Raw genomic sequence first — 16118 nt, 5'->3', positions numbered from 1 at the left:
CCTTGTAGATCGCGAGCGGAAGCGTTCCAATGAACGTGGATGACGGAGTCGTACTCGCCGTGATCCAAATCACCGATGACCGAGTGCCGAACGGACGGCACCTCCGCGTTCAACACACGTACGGTGCAGCGACGTCTCCTCCTTCTTGATCCAGCAAGGGGGAAGGAGAGGTTGATGGAGATCCAGCAGCACGACGGCGTGGTGGTGGATGTAGCGGGATGCCGGCAGGGCTTCGCCGAGCTTCTACGAGAGAGAGGGGTGTAACAGGGGAGGAGGCAGGGCCCCCTGGGAGGGGGGGGGGGGCGCCGGCCAAACCCATCTGGATGGGGGGGCGGCGGCCAGGGGGGTGCCTTGCCCCCCAAGGCAAGTGGGAAGCCCCCCCACCCTAGGGTTTCCAACCCTAGGCGCATGGGGGAGGCCCATGGGGGGCGCCCAGCCCACTAGGGGCTGGTTCCCTTCCCACTTCAGCCCACGGGGCCCTCCGGGATAGGTGGCCCCACCCGGTGGACCCCCGGGACCCTTCCGGTGGTCCCGGTACAATACCGGTAACCCCCGAAACTTTCCCGGTGGCCGAAACTTGACTTCCTATATATAATTCTTTACCTACGGACCATTCCGGAACTCCTCGTGACGTCCGGGATCTCATCCGGGACTCCGAAAAACTTTCGGGTTTCCGCATACACATATCTCTACAACCCTAGCGTCACCGAACCTTAAGTGTGTAGACCCTACGGGTTCGGGAGACTTGTAGACATGACCGAGATGCCTCTCCGGTCAATAACCAACAGCGGGATCTGGATACCCATGTTGGCTCCCACATGTTCCACGATGATCTCATCGGATGAACCACGATATCGAGGATTCAATCAATCCCGTATACAATTCCCTTTGTTAATCGGTATGTTACTTGCCCGAGATTCGATCGTCGGTATCCCAATACCTTGTTCAATCTCGTTACCGGCAAGTCTCTTTACTCGTACCGCAATGCATGATCCCGTGACTAACGCCTTAGTCACATAGAGCTCATTATGATGATGCATTACCGAGTGGGCCCAGAGATACCTCTCCGTCACACGGAGTGACAAATCCCAGTCTCGATCCGTGCCAACCCAACAGACACTTTCGGAGATACCCGTAGTGCACCTTTATAGCCACCCAGTTACGTTGTGACGTTTGGCACACCCAAAGCACTCCTACAGTATCCGGGAGTTGCATGATCTCATGGTCTAAGGAATAGATACCTGACATTGGAAAAGCTCTAGCAAACGAAACTACATGATCTTTTATGCTATGCTTAGGATTGGGTCTTGTCCATCACATCATTCTCCTAATGATGTGATCCCGTTATCAATGACATCCAATGTCCATAATCAGGAAACCATGACTATCTGTTGATCAACGAGCTAGTCAACTAGAGGCTTACTAGGGACACGTTGTGGTCTATATATTCACACATGTATTACGATTTTCGGATAACACAATTATAGCATGAACAATAGACAATTACCATGAACAAAGAAATATAATAATAACCATTTATTATTGCCTCTAGGGCATATTTCCAATAGTCTCCCACTTGCACTAGAGTCAATAATCTAGTTAGATTGTGATGAATCGAACACCCATTGCGTCCTGGTGTTGATCATGTTTTACCCTAGGGAGAGGTTTAGTCAACGGATCTGCTACATTCAGATCCGTATGTACTTTACAAATATCTATGTCTCCATTTTGAACACTTTCATGAATGGAGTTGAAGCGACGCTTGATATGCCTGGTCTTCCTATGAAACCTGGGCTCCTTCGCAAGGGCAATAGCTCCAGTGTTGTCACAAAAGAGAGTCATCGGGCCCGACGCATTGGGAATCACCCCTAGGTCGGTAATGAACTCCTTCATCCAGACTGCTTCCTGTGCTGCCTCCGAGGCTACCATATACTCTGCTTCACATGTAGATCCCGCCACCACGCTTTGCTTGCAACTGCACCAGCTTACTGCTCCTCCATTCAAAATATACACGTATCCGGTTTGTGACTTCGAGTCATCCAGATCTGTGTCGAAGCTAGCGTCGACGTAACCCTTTACGACGAGCTCTTCGTCACCTCCATAAACGAGAAACATATCCTTAGTCCTCTTCAGGTACTTCAGGATATTCTTGACCGCTGTCCAGTGTTCCATGCCGGGATTACTTTGGTACCTTCCTACCAAACTTACGGCAAGGTTTACATCAGGTCTGGTACACAGCATGGCATACATAATAGACCCTATGGCCGAGGCATAGGGGATGACACTCATCTTTTCTCTATCTTCTGTCCGTGGTCGGGCATTGAGCCGTGCTCAATTGCACACCTTGCAATACAGGCAAGAACCCCTTCTTGGACTGATCCATATTGAACTTCTTCAATATCTTGTCAAGGTATGTACTTTGTGAAAGACCAATGAGGCGTCTTGATCTATCTCTATAGATCTTGATGCCTAATATATAAGCAGCTTCTCCAAGGTCCTTCATTGAAAAACACTTATTCAAATAGGCCTTTATACTTTCCAAGAAATTCTATATCATTTCCCATCAATAGTATGTCATCCACATATAATATGAGAAATGCTACAGAGCTCCCACTCACTTTCTTGTAAACACAGGCTTCTCCATAAGTCTGTGTAAACCCAAACGCTTTGATCATCTCATCAAAGCGAATGTTCCAACTCCGAGATGCTTGCACCAGCCCATAGATTGAGCGCTGGAGCTTGCATACTTTGTTAGCATTCTTAGGATCGACAAAACCTTCCGGCTGCATCATATACAACTCTTCCTTAAGGAAGCCGTTAAGGAATGCCGTTTTGACGTCCATCTGCCATATCTCATAATCATAGTATGCGGCAATTGCTAACATGATTCGGACGGACTTCAGCTTCGCTACGGGTGAGAAAGTCTCATCGTAGTCAACCCCTTGAACTTGTCGATAACCCTTAGCGACAAGTCGAGCTTTGTAGATGGTCACATTACCATCCGCGTCCGTCTTCTTCTTAAAGATCCATTTGTTTTCTATGGCTCGCCGATCATCGGGCAAGTCAGTCAAAGTCCATACTTCGTTTTCATACATGGATCCTATCTCGGATTTCATGGCTTCTAGCCATTTGTCGGAATCCGGGCCCGCCATCGCTTCTTCATAGTTCGAAGGTTCACCGTTGTCTAACAACATGATTTCCAGGACAGGGTTGCCGTACCACTCTGGTGCGGAACGTGTCCTTGTGGACCTACGAGGTTCAGTAGTAACTTGATCCGAAGCTTCATGATCATCATCATTAACTTCCTCCCCAGTCGGTGTAGGCACCACAGGAACATCTTCCCGCGCTGCGCTACTTTCCGGTTCGGAAGGGGTGACTATCACCTCATCAAGTTCCACTTTCCTCCCACTCAATTCTTTCGAGAGAAACTCCTTCTCCAGAAAGGACCCGTTCTTGGCAACGAAGATCTTGCCTTCGGATCTGAGGTAGAAGGTATACCCAATAGTTTCCTTAGGGTATCCTATGAAGACGCATTTTTCCGACTTGGGTTCGAGCTTTTCAGGTTGAAGTTTCTTGACATAAGCATCGCATCCCCAAACTTTTAGAAACGACAGCTTAGGTTTCTTCCCAAACCATAATTCATACGGTGTCGTCTCAACGGATTTCGACGGAGCCCTATTTAAAGTGAATGCGGCAGTCTCTAAAGCATAGCCCCAAAATGAGAGCGGTAAATCGGTAAGAGACATCATAGATCGCACCATATCCAATAGAGTGCGATTACGACGTTCGGACACACCATTTCTCTGAGGTGTTCCAGGCGGCGTGAGTTGTGAAACTATTCCACATTTCCTTAAGTGTGTACCAAATTCGTGACTTAAATATTCTCCACCACGATCTGATCGTAAGAATTTTATTTTCCTGTCACGTTGATTCTCAACTTCACTCTGAAATTCCTTGAACTTTTCAAAGGTTTCAGACTTGTGTTTCATTAGGTAGACATACCCATATCTACTTAAATCATCAGTGAGAGTGAGAACATAACGATATCCTCCGCGAGCCTCAACACTCATTGGACCGCACACATCGGTATGTATGATTTCCAATAAGTTGGTTGCTCGCTCCATTGTTCCGGAGAACGGAGTCTTGGTCATCTTACCCATGAGGCATGGTTCGCACGTGTCAAATGATTCGTAATCAAGAGACTCCAAAAGTCCATCTGCATGGAGCTTCTTCATGCGCTTGACACCAATGTGACCAAGGCGGCAGTGCCACAGATATGTGGGACTATCGTTATCAACTTTACATCTTTTGGTATTCACACTATGAACATGTGTAACATCACGTTCGAGATTCATCAAAAATAAACCATTGACCAGCGGGGCATGACCATAAAACATATCTCTCAAATAAATAGAACAACCATTATTCTCGGATTTAAATGAGTAGCCATCTCGAATTAAACGAGATCCAGATACAATGTTCATGCTCAAAGCTGGCACTAAATAACAATTATTGAGGTTTAAAACTAATCCCGTGGGTAGATGCAGAGGTAGCGTGCCGACGGCGATCACATCGACCTTGGAACCATTCCCGACGCGCATCGTCACCTCGTCCTTCGCCAGTCTCCGTTTATTCCGTAGTTCCTGTTTTGAGTTACAAATATGAGCAACCGCACCGGTATCAAATACCCAGGAGCTACTACGAGTACTGGTAAGGTACACATCAATTACATGTATATCACATATACCTTTGGTGTTGCCGGCCTTCTTTTCCGCTAAGTATTTGGGGCAGTTCCGCTTCCAGTGACCACTTCCCTTGCAATAAAAGCACTCAGTTTCAGGCTTGGGTCCATTCTTTGACTTCTTCCCAGTAACTGGTTTACCGGGCGCGGCAACTCCCTTGCCGTCCTTCTTGAAGTTCTTCTTACCCTTGCCCTTCTTGAACTTAGTGGTTTTATTCACCATCAACACTTGATGTTCTTTTCTGATTTCCACCTCCGCTGATTTCAGCATCGAATATACCTCAGGAATGGTCTTTTCCATCCCCTGCATATTGTAGTTCATCACAAAGCTCTTGAAGCTTGGTGGAAGCGACTGAAGGATTCTGTCAATGACCGCGTCATCCGGGAGATTAACTCCCAGCTGAGTCAAGCGGTTGTGCAACCCAGACATTCTGAGTATGTGCTCACTTACAGAACTATTTTCCTCCATTTTACAGCTGAAGAACTTGTCGGAGACTTCATATCTCTCGACCCGGGCATGAGCTTGGAAAACTAATTTCAGCTCCTCGAACATCTCATATGCTCCTTGTTTCTCAAAACGCTTTTGGAGACCCGGTTCTAAGCTGTAAAGCATGCCGCACTGAACGAGGGAGTAATCATCAGCACGCTGCTGCCAAGCGTTCATAACGTCTTGGTTCTGTGGGATTGGTGCATCACCTAGCGGTGTTTCTAAGACATAATCTTTCTTGGCTACTATGAGGATGATCCTCAGGTTCCGGACCCAGTCCGTATAGTTGATGCCATCATCTTTCAGCTTGGTTTTCTCTAGGAACGCGTTGAAATTGAGGATAACGTTGGCCATTTGATCTACAAGACATAGTGTAAAGATTTTAGACTAAGTTCATGATAATTAAGTTCATATAATCAAATTATTTAATGAACTCCCACTCAGATAGACATCCCTCTAGTCATCTAAGTGAAACATGATCCGAGTTTAACTAGGCCGTGTCCGATCATCACGTGAGACGGACTAGTCAAGATCGGTGAACATCTCCATGTTGATCGTATCTTCTATACGACTCATGCTCGACCTTTCGGTCCTCCGTGTTCCGAGGCCATGTCTGTACATGCTAGGCTCGTCAAGTCAACCTAAGTGTATTGCGTGTGTTCCGAGGCCATGTCTGTACATGCTAGGCTCGTCAACACCCGTTGTATTCGAACGTTAGAATCTATCACACCCGATCATCACGTGGTGCTTCGAAACAACGAACCTTCGCAACGGTGCACAGTTAGGGTGAACACTTTCTTGAAATTATCATAAGGGATCATCTTACTTACTACCGTCGTTCTAAGCAAATAAGATGCAAAAACATGATAAACATCACATGCAATCAAATAGTGACATGATATGGCCAATATCATTATGCTCCTTTGATCTCCATCTTCGGGGCACCATGATCATCTTCGTCACCGGCATGACACCATGATCTCCATCATCATGATCTCCATCATTGTGTCTTCATGAAGTCGTCACGCCAACGATTACTTCTACTTCTATGGCTAACGCGTTTAGCAACAAAGTAAAGTAATTTACATGGCGTTATTCAATGACACGCAGGTCATACAAAATAATAAAGACAACTCCTATGGCTCCTGCCGGTTGTCATACTCATCGACATGCAAGTCGTGATTCCTATTACAAGAATATGATCAATCTCATACATCACATATATCATTCATCACATCTTCTGGCCATATCACATCACATAGCACTTGCTGCAAAAACAAGTTAGACGTCCTCTAATTGTTGTTGCAAGTTTTTTTACGTGGTTTGTAGGTTTCTAGCAAGAACGTTTCTTACCTACGTATGACCACAACGTGATTTGCCAATTTCTATTTACCCTTCATAAGGACCCTTTTCATCGAATCCGTTCCGACTAAAGTAGGAGAGACAGACACCCGCTAGCCACCTTATGCAACTAGTGCATGTCAGTCGGTGGAACCTGTCTCACGTAAGCGTACGTGTAAGGTCGGTCCGGGCCGCTTCATCCTACAATACCGCCGAAACAAGAAAAGACTAGTAGCGGCAAGAAGAATTGGCAACATCAACGCCCACAACTGCTTTGTGTTCTACTCGTGCATAGTAACTACGCATAGGCCTGGCTCATGATGCCACTGTTGGGAATCGTAGCATAATTTTAAAATTTTCCTACGCTCACCAAGATCCATCTATGGAGTATACTAGCAACGAGGGGAAAGGAGTGCATCTACATACCCTTGTAGATCGCGAGCGGAAGCGTTCCAATGAACGTGGATGTCGGAGTCGTACTCGCCGTGATCCAAATCACCGATGACCGAGTGCCGAACGGACGGCACCTCCGCGTTCAACACACGTACGGTGCAGCGACGTCTCCTCCTTCTTGATCCAGCAAAGGGGAAGGAGAGGTTGATGGAGATCCAGCAGCACGACGGCGTGGTGGTGGATGTAGCGGGATGCCGGCAGGGCTTCGCCGAGCTTCTACGAGAGAGAGGGGTGTAGCAGGGGAGGAGGGAGGCGCCCAAGGCTGTAGTGTTGCTGCCCTCCCTCCCCCCTTTATATAGGCCCCCTGGGAGGGGGGGCGCCGGCCAAACCCATCTGGATGGGGGGGGGCGGCCAGGGGGGTGCCTTGCCCCCCAAGGCAAGTGGGAAGCCCCCCACCCTAGGGTTTCCAACCTTAGGCGCATGGGGGGAGGCCCATGGGGGGCGCCCAGCCCACTAGGGGCTGGTTCCCTTCCCACTTCAGCCCACGGGGCCCTCCGGGATAGGTGGCCCCACCCGGTGGACCCCCGGGACCCTTCCGGTGGTCCCGGTACAATACCGGTAACCCCCGAAACTTTCCCGGTGGCCGAAACTTGACTTCCTATATATAATTCTTTACCTCCGGACCATTCCGGAACTCCTCGTGACGTCCGGGATCTCATCCGGGACTCCGAACAACTTTCGGGTTTCCGCATACACATATCTCTACAACCCTAGCGTCACCGAACCTTAAGTGTGTAGACCCTACGGGTTCGGGAGACATGTAGACATGACCGAGATGCCTCTCCGGTCAATAACCAACAGCGGGATCTGGATACCCATGTTGGCTCCCACATGTTCCACGATGATCTCATCGGATGAACCACGATATCGAGGATTCAATTAATCCCGTATACAATTCCCTTTGTTAATCGGTATGTTACTTGCCCGAGATTCGATCGTCGGTATCCCAATACCTTGTTCAATCTCGTTACCGGCAAGTCTCTTTACTCGTACCGCAATGCATGATCCCGTGACTAACGCCTTAGTCACATAGAGCTCATTATGATGATGCATTACCGAGTGGGCCCAGAGATACCTCTCCGTCACACGGAGTGACAAATCCCAGTCTCGATCCGTGCCAACCCAACAGACACTTTCGGAGATACCCGTAGTGCATCTTTATAGCCACCCAGTTACGTTGTGACGTTTGGCACACCCAAAGCATTCCTACGGTATCCGGGAGTTGCACGATCTCATGGTCTAAGGAATAGATACCTGACATTGGAAAAGCTCTAGCAAACGAAACTACATGATCTTTTATGCTATGCTTAGGATTGGGTCTTGTCCATCACATCATTCTCCTAATGATGTGATCCCGTTATCAACGACATCCAATGTCCATAGTCAGGAAACCATGACTATCTGTTGATCAACGAGCTAGTCAACTAGAGGCTTACTAGGGACACGTTGTGGTCTATATATTCACATGTATTACGATTTTCGGATAACACAATTATAGCATGAGCAATAGACAATTACCATGAACAAAGAAATATAATAATAACCATTTATTATTGCCTCTAGGGCATATTTCCAACATTGGCCCCCTTAGTATTTTGTGCCAAATTTAGATCATGAATTTAATTAAGAAAATATTGATGCATGTCATAAAAAATAGTATCATTGGAAACTATGTTAAAAAAGAATCCAACGATATAATTTTTTATTACATGCATTAACATTTTGTCAGTCAAAATTTATGGTCTAGTTTTAGCACAAAATACGAAAATGATCAATAAATCGGGACGGAGTTATAATTGGGGCTTGTGTGATGTTGGTTGTGTTGAACTTTATATTTTGCTAACACTTGGTACTTTGAGTGATGTGTATGGCTCCCTTTACGATGTTTAGCTTTATTATAAAGTCGGGCTATCCTTTTTTCTCTAAAAAGCTTAACAAGTTAACAAGCACTCGTTACCTCGGCTCGCTAAACAGTCTCATATTAAAGCTCGTCTCGACTCGTTAATCACCAAGTTTAAGTCGATTCGAGCCGAGTCACAAGCTACTTATTTAGCTCCCGAGTTCTGAGTTTTAGGGTGTGTTTGGATTGTGGCCAAAGTGCACCTTACCAAAATTTTGGTCATGACCAAAAGATTGGTCTTTGTTTGGATGGTTGTCAATTTTTTGGCATGCCAATGAACTCTAGCCAACTCTAGTTCATTTTTCTTGCCAATGTTGGCCAAATCATGGGTAACCGAGTAGACTGATGGAGGTTCAGCTGTCTCAACAGCCCGATCAGTTGCGCTGGAAGCTTACTAGGACTGGGGAGTTTACAGTTAAATCAATGTATCTTGATGCTATCAATTCTAGCTCCATTCCTAGTTCCAAATATGTTTGGAAAGTCAAGGTTCCGTTGAAAATTAAAGTGTTTATGTGGTTTGTACATAAATAAGTCATCTTAACTAAGGACAATCTGGCAAAGCGTAACTGGACAGGACCTACTAGGTGTAGCTTTTGTGATCGGGATGAAACTATCAAACGCCTCTTTCTGGATTGCCCATTGGCCAAGATTCTATGGCGGACGGTGCACATAGCTTTTAACATTACTCCTTCGAGTTCTGTAAGCACATTATTTGGAACGTGGCTTAACGGGATAGAGTCCGAAACAGCGAGCCACATTCGCGTAGGAGTATCTGCTTTATTGTGGGCAGTCTGGAACTGCAGAAATGATTTGGTCTTTAACAGAACATCGAATGTTCATTTTTTGCAGGTTATCTTCCGGGCCACTGCGTTGATCCGTATGTGGTCGCTACTCACTCCGACGGAGGCCAGGGAGTGTTTGGTTACTGGATCTATCCGGTGGGAGATGGTAGCACGGAATATATTCAACCGGTTTGGATGGCGGTCATGTAATAGGATAGGCAATTAGTTTTCCTATCTTTCTTGTGCCAGCCGGTTATGGCTTTTTTGGCTATTTTTATTTGGCTCTTTGTGAGCTTTTCTTTACTTTTCCGAGACTATAAGACATTGTTGAACCTTTTTGCTTTTTATTAAGGTGGCCGTATGCATCTGATGCAGAGGTCGGGGAGCCCCCCCTTTTTGAAAAAAAAACCCAAAACCTCAACCAAAATTTTGGCTAGCCAATGCTTTGGTGGGGCAACCTTGGGCACAAACCAAACACAGTGTTAATTCCAGCCCTACTCCCACGCTACACGAGGCTTAAATGAAGAGGCAAATTAATAGAGCGGAGAAGGGAGATAGTAGCATGTGTGAGCAGATGAAGCAATGACTGATCTGATCCGATCTGATATCCCTATACAAGCTGGGACGTGGGCACGTCACGTCCAGTCCAGATGGAATCAATCACTTGAAGGCAGCTAGGTGCCTGTTCATGGCCCGTTCCAAGTTGGGACCGACGCCGATGATCCGCCTGTTCATCCAATCAGCGTCTGAATTGAATGGGAGCGGGGCCTCCTCCGTCCTGCCTTCACAGTTAGTTAGTTGATGGTGGCGTCCAGCGCGGGGTCGTTTTCGCGGCGGCCACGTACGCACGTCGCTGCCGGCGCCGGACAGGCCAGCGCTGCTCGCCGTCCTTGCCACAGATAGGACCTGTTGCATGCCTGTTGTTCGTCACCGGTGGCGGTGGGGCGGAGGTCAGGCGCTGATCCTGTCGGGCGGATCGGTTGGCGGTGGTTGCCCCCGGCCCCGGCTGTTGGCCTGTTGGAACTGCTGTGCCGTGCTGGTGGTACCGCCATGGCCTTCAATTCTCCGTCTACATCTACTAGCTGGTACCCTTTTCGCTTGGTCCGTGGATTGATGTCTACCGATGCAATGGCTCGTACCCCAGTACTCTTCGCGTTCATAGTAGCTCATATCACAGCCTCTCTTCCTAATGTAAAACGGCGTCGTACATGTTTACTGTAGTTTTCGGTGGCGGGGTGGGTTAACGATCTGCCATTTCCAATTGTTCATCTCAACTTTGCTTTCAGATCGCGGGCTACAATTCACCCCCATTTTTTCCCCAACCCCACGAGTCGCTCCCCAGGCGACTCCGGGGGCGCAACCGCGCCGCCGCCTAGAAGCCCTCCCTCGGGTGCTCACTCTCCGCCGCTGCCGCCGGCATCTGCGCCGCGATGGCGGCGGGCCCCCGCTGCCAAACGGCGCCAGGGGCGGCTCCTTCTCGTGGTGGCGCTGGCGACCGCCGGACTCGGCTGGGGGCGGGGATGGCGGCTGGCCGGCGCGGACATGCCGGGGCGGCGGCCCCGGGGACGCGGAAGCAGGGGAGTGTGGTGGCCGGCGGTTCTCGGCTTGGGGGCTACGGGATGGCCTCGTTTCGGGGGTCCGTGCTCTCCCAGATCCGACCAGGACGACGGCTTCCATGGCGGGCGGGCTGGGGCGTGGCTGCTCCGGCTGGCGTCTGCGGATCCGTGGTGGTGGCGGTGTGCCATGGATCGACGGGGGCGGCGCGGCGGCGTCGCTCGAGGTTTTGGCCCATGGATGGTAGGCGGGTGTTGGCTGGTGGCGGAGCGGCTCCGGAAAGTGGATCCTCAGAGTGGAAGCCGGGGCGGCGGCCCCGGAAAACCGTGCCGCAAGGTGGCGCGGTGGTTCGAGATCTTGGCGGCGTGTGGTTGCTGTCGGCTGATCTGTGGCTCGACGACGGCGACATGCTACTTCCCTCTCCATGGTAATGGCCCAAGGTGACAACTTTGCTCCCCACTTCCCAGTTTGCTATTATGCGGAGACTTAATAAACATGGTCAGGAGAAATCCGTGCGCTGCTGCGGCTGCGGGCAACGATGACGCCTGTGGGCGCCATCTCCTCCCTGGAGGCGTTGTCATGGCCATGTCCATCCCCTGATCAAGCACCGGGGGAAACCCCAGGCTCGGTTCGCCGGCCAGGCAGCAGCGGCGCCATGGCATCGTCCTCTCCTTGGAGATGTTGCGTGGGTGCTTGGGGTGTCTTGCGTAGAGGAGTAGCTGGTGTGGGTTGCCTCGTTTGCCTCGGCGACGCGGCATTAGGCGCCATGTTGTCACGTGTTGGTGTTGGGGAACGTAGTAATTTCAAAAAAATTCCTACGCACACGCAAGATCATGGTGATGCATAGCAACGAGAGGGGAGAGTGTTGTCCACGTACCCTCGTAGACCGACAGCGGAAGCGTTATCACAACGCGGTTGATGTAGTCGTACGTCTTCACGATCCGACCGATCAAGTACCGAACGTACGGCACCTTCGAGTTCTACACACGTTCAGCTCGATGACGTCCCTCGAACTCCGATCCAGCCGAGTGTTGAGGGAGAGTTTCGTCAGCACGACGGCGTGGTGACGATGATGATATTCCACCGACGCAGGGCTTCGCCTAAGCTCCGCAACGGTATTATCGGGGTGTAATATGGTGGAGGGGGCACCGCACACGGCTAAGAGATCTCAAGGATCAATTGTTGTGTCTATGGGGTGCCCCCCTGCCCCGTATATAAAGGAGCAAGGGGGAGGCAGCCGGCCAAGGGAGGAGAGGCGCGCCAGGAGGGGGAGTCCTACTCCCACTGGGAGTAGGACTCCTCCTTTCCTTGTTGGAATAGGAGAAGGGAAGGGAGAAGGAGAAAGAAGGAAGGGGGCGCCCCCCCTCCCTAGTCCAATTCGGACCAGACCATGGGGAGGGGTGCGGCCACCTTTTGAGGCCTTTCTCTCCTTTCCCGTATGGCCCATTAAGGCCCAATACGAATTCCCGTAACTCTCCGGTACTCCGAAAAATACCCGAATCACTCGGAACCTTTCCGAAGTCCGAATATAGTCGTCCAATATATCGATCTTTACGTCTCGACCATTTCGAGACTCCTCGTCATATCCCCGATCTCATCCGGGACTCCGAACTCCTTCGGTACATCAAAACTCAATAAAACTGTCATCGTAACGTTAAGCGTGCGGACCCTACGGGTTCGAGAACTATGTAGACATGACCGAGACACGTCTCCGGTCAATAACCAATAGCGGGACCTGGATACTCATATTGGCTCCCACATATTCTACGAAGATCTTTATCGGTCAGACCGCATAACAACATACGTTTGTTCCCTTTGTCACCGGTATGTTACTTGCCCGAGATTTGATCGTCGGTATCTCGATACCTAGTTCAATCTCGTTACCGGCAAGTCTCTTTACTCGTTCTGTAACACATCATCCCGCAACTAACTCATTAGTCACAATGCTTGCAAGGCTTATAGTGATGTGCATTACCGAGTGGGCCCAGAGATACCTCTCCGACAATTGGAGTGACAAATCCTAATCTCGAAATACAACAACCCAACAAGTACCTTTGGAGACACCTGTAGAGCACCTTTATAATCATCCATTTACGTTGTGACGTTTGGTAGCACACAAAGTGTTCCTCCGGTAAACGGGAGTTGCATAATCTCATAGTCATAGGAACATGTATAAGTCATGAAGAAAGCAATAGCAACATACTAAACGATCGGGTGCTAAGCTAACGGAATGGGTCATGTCAATCACGTCATTCTCCTAATGAGGTGATCCCGTTAATCAAATGACAACTCATGTCTATGGCTAGGAAACATAACCATCTTTGATTAACGAGCTAGTCAAGTAGAGGCATACTAGTGACACTCTGTTTGTCTATGTATTCACACATGTATTATGTTTCCGGTTAATACAATTCTAGCATGAATAATAAACATTTATCATGATATAAGGAAATATATAATACTTTATTATTGCCTCTAGGTCATATTTCCTTCAGTCTCCCACTTGCACTAGAGTCAATAATCTAGTTCACATCGCCATGTGATTTAACATCAATAATTCACATCACCGTGTGATTAACACCCATAGTTCACATCTCTATGTGACCAACACTCAAAGGGTTTACTAGAGTCAATAATCTAGTTCACATCGCTATGCGATTAACACCCAAAGAGTACTAAGGTGTGATCATGTTTTGATTGTGAGATAATTTTAGTCAACGGGTCTGCCACATTCAGATCCGTAAGTATTTTGCAAATTTCTATGTCTACAATGCTCTGCACGGCGCTACTCTAGCTAATTGCTTCCACTTTCAATATGTATCGACGTAACCCTTTACGACGAACCTTTTTGTCACTTCCATAATCGAGAAATATATCCTTATTCCATCAAGGATAATTTTGACCGCTGTCCAGTGATCTACTATTGTACTCCCTTGCCAAAATCAGTGTAGGGTATACAATAGATCTGGTACACAGCATGGCATAATTTATAGAACCTATGGCCAAGGCATAGGGAATGACTTTCACTCTCTTTCTATCTTCTGCCGTGGTCGGGCTTTGAGTCTTACTCAATTTCACACCTTGTAACACAGGCAAGAACTCTTTCTTTGACTGTTCTATTTTGAACTACTTCAAAATCTTGTTTAAGGTATGTACTCATTGAAAAAACTTATCAAGCGTCTTGATCTATCTCTATAGATCTTGATGCTCAATATGTAAGCAGCTTCACCGAGGTCTTTCTTTGAAAAACTCCTTTCAAACACTCCTTTATGCTTTGCAGAATAATTCTACATTATTTCTGATCAACAATATGTCATTCACATATACTTACAGAAATGTTGTAGTGCTCCCACTCACTTTCTTGTAAATACAGGCTTCACCGCAAGTCTGTATAAAACTATATCCTTTGATCAACTTATCAAAGCGTATATTCCAACTCCGAGATGCTTGCACCAGTCCATAGATGGATCGCTGGAGCTTGCATATTTTGTTAGCACTTTTAGGATTGACAAAACCTCCTAGTTGCATCATATACAACTCTTCTTTAATAAATCCATTAAGGAATGCAGTTTTGTTTATCCATTTGCCATATTTCATAAAATGCGGCAATTGCTAACATGATTCGGACAGACTTAAGCATAGATACGAGTGAGAAACTCTCATCGTAGTCAACACTTTGAACTTGTCGAAAAACCTTTTTGCGACAATTCTAGCTTTGTAGATAGTGACACTACTATCAGCGTCCGTCTTCCTCTTGAAGATCCATTTAATCTCAAGGGCTCGCCGATCATTGCGCAAGTCAATCAAAGTCCATACTTTGTTCTCATATATGGATCTTATCTCAAATTTCGTGGCCTCAAGCCATTTCGCGGAATCTGGGCTCACCATCGCTTCTTCATAGTTCGTAGGTTCGTCATGGTCTAGTAACATAACTTCCAGAACAGGATTACCGTACCACTCTGGTGCGGATCTTACTCTGGTTGACCTACGAGGTTCAGTAATAACTTGATCTGAAGTTCCATGATCATCATCATTAACTTCCTCACTAATTGGTGTAGGAGTCACAGGAACAGATTTCTGTGATGAACTACTTTCCAATAAGGGAGCAGGTACAGTTACCTCATCAAGTTCTACTTTCCTCCCACTCACTTCTTTCGAGAGAAACTCCTTCTCTAGAAAGGATCCATACTAAGCAACGAATGTCTTGCCTTCGGATCTGTGATAGAAGGTGTACCCAACTGTCTCCTTTGGGTATCTTATGAAGACACATTTCTCCGATTTGGGTTTGAGCTTATCAGGATGAAATTTTTTCACATAAGCATCGCAACCCCAAACTTTAAGAAACGACAACTTTGGTTTCTTGCCAAACCACAGTTCATAAGGCGTCGTCTCAACGGATTTTGATGGTGCCCTATTTAACGTGAATGTAGCTGTCTCTAATGCATAACCCCAAAATGATAGTGGTAAATTGGTAAGAGACATCATAGATTGCACTATATCCAATAAAGTACGGTTATGACGTTCGGACACACCATTACACTGTGGTGTTCCAGGTGGCGTGAGTAGTGAAACTATTTCACATTGTTTTAACTGAAGGCCAAACTCGTAACTCAAATATTTTACCTCTGCGATCATATCGTAGAAACTTTTATTTTTTTTGTTACGATGATTCTCCACTTCACTCTGAAATTCTTTGAACTTTTCAAATGTTTCAAACTTTGTGTTTCATCAAGTAGATATACCCATATCTGCTCAAATCATCTGTGAAGGTCAGAAAATAATGATACCTGCTACGAGCCTCAATATTCATCGGACCACATACATCTGTATGTATGATTTCCAATAAATCTGTTGCTCTCT

The sequence above is a fragment of the Triticum aestivum genome, chromosome 4D, assembly GCF_018294505.1.
Source record: "Triticum aestivum cultivar Chinese Spring chromosome 4D, IWGSC CS RefSeq v2.1, whole genome shotgun sequence".
NCBI classification, from domain to species: Eukaryota; Viridiplantae; Streptophyta; class Magnoliopsida; order Poales; family Poaceae; genus Triticum; species Triticum aestivum.
Note: the sequence above shows the minus strand (reverse complement) of the source record.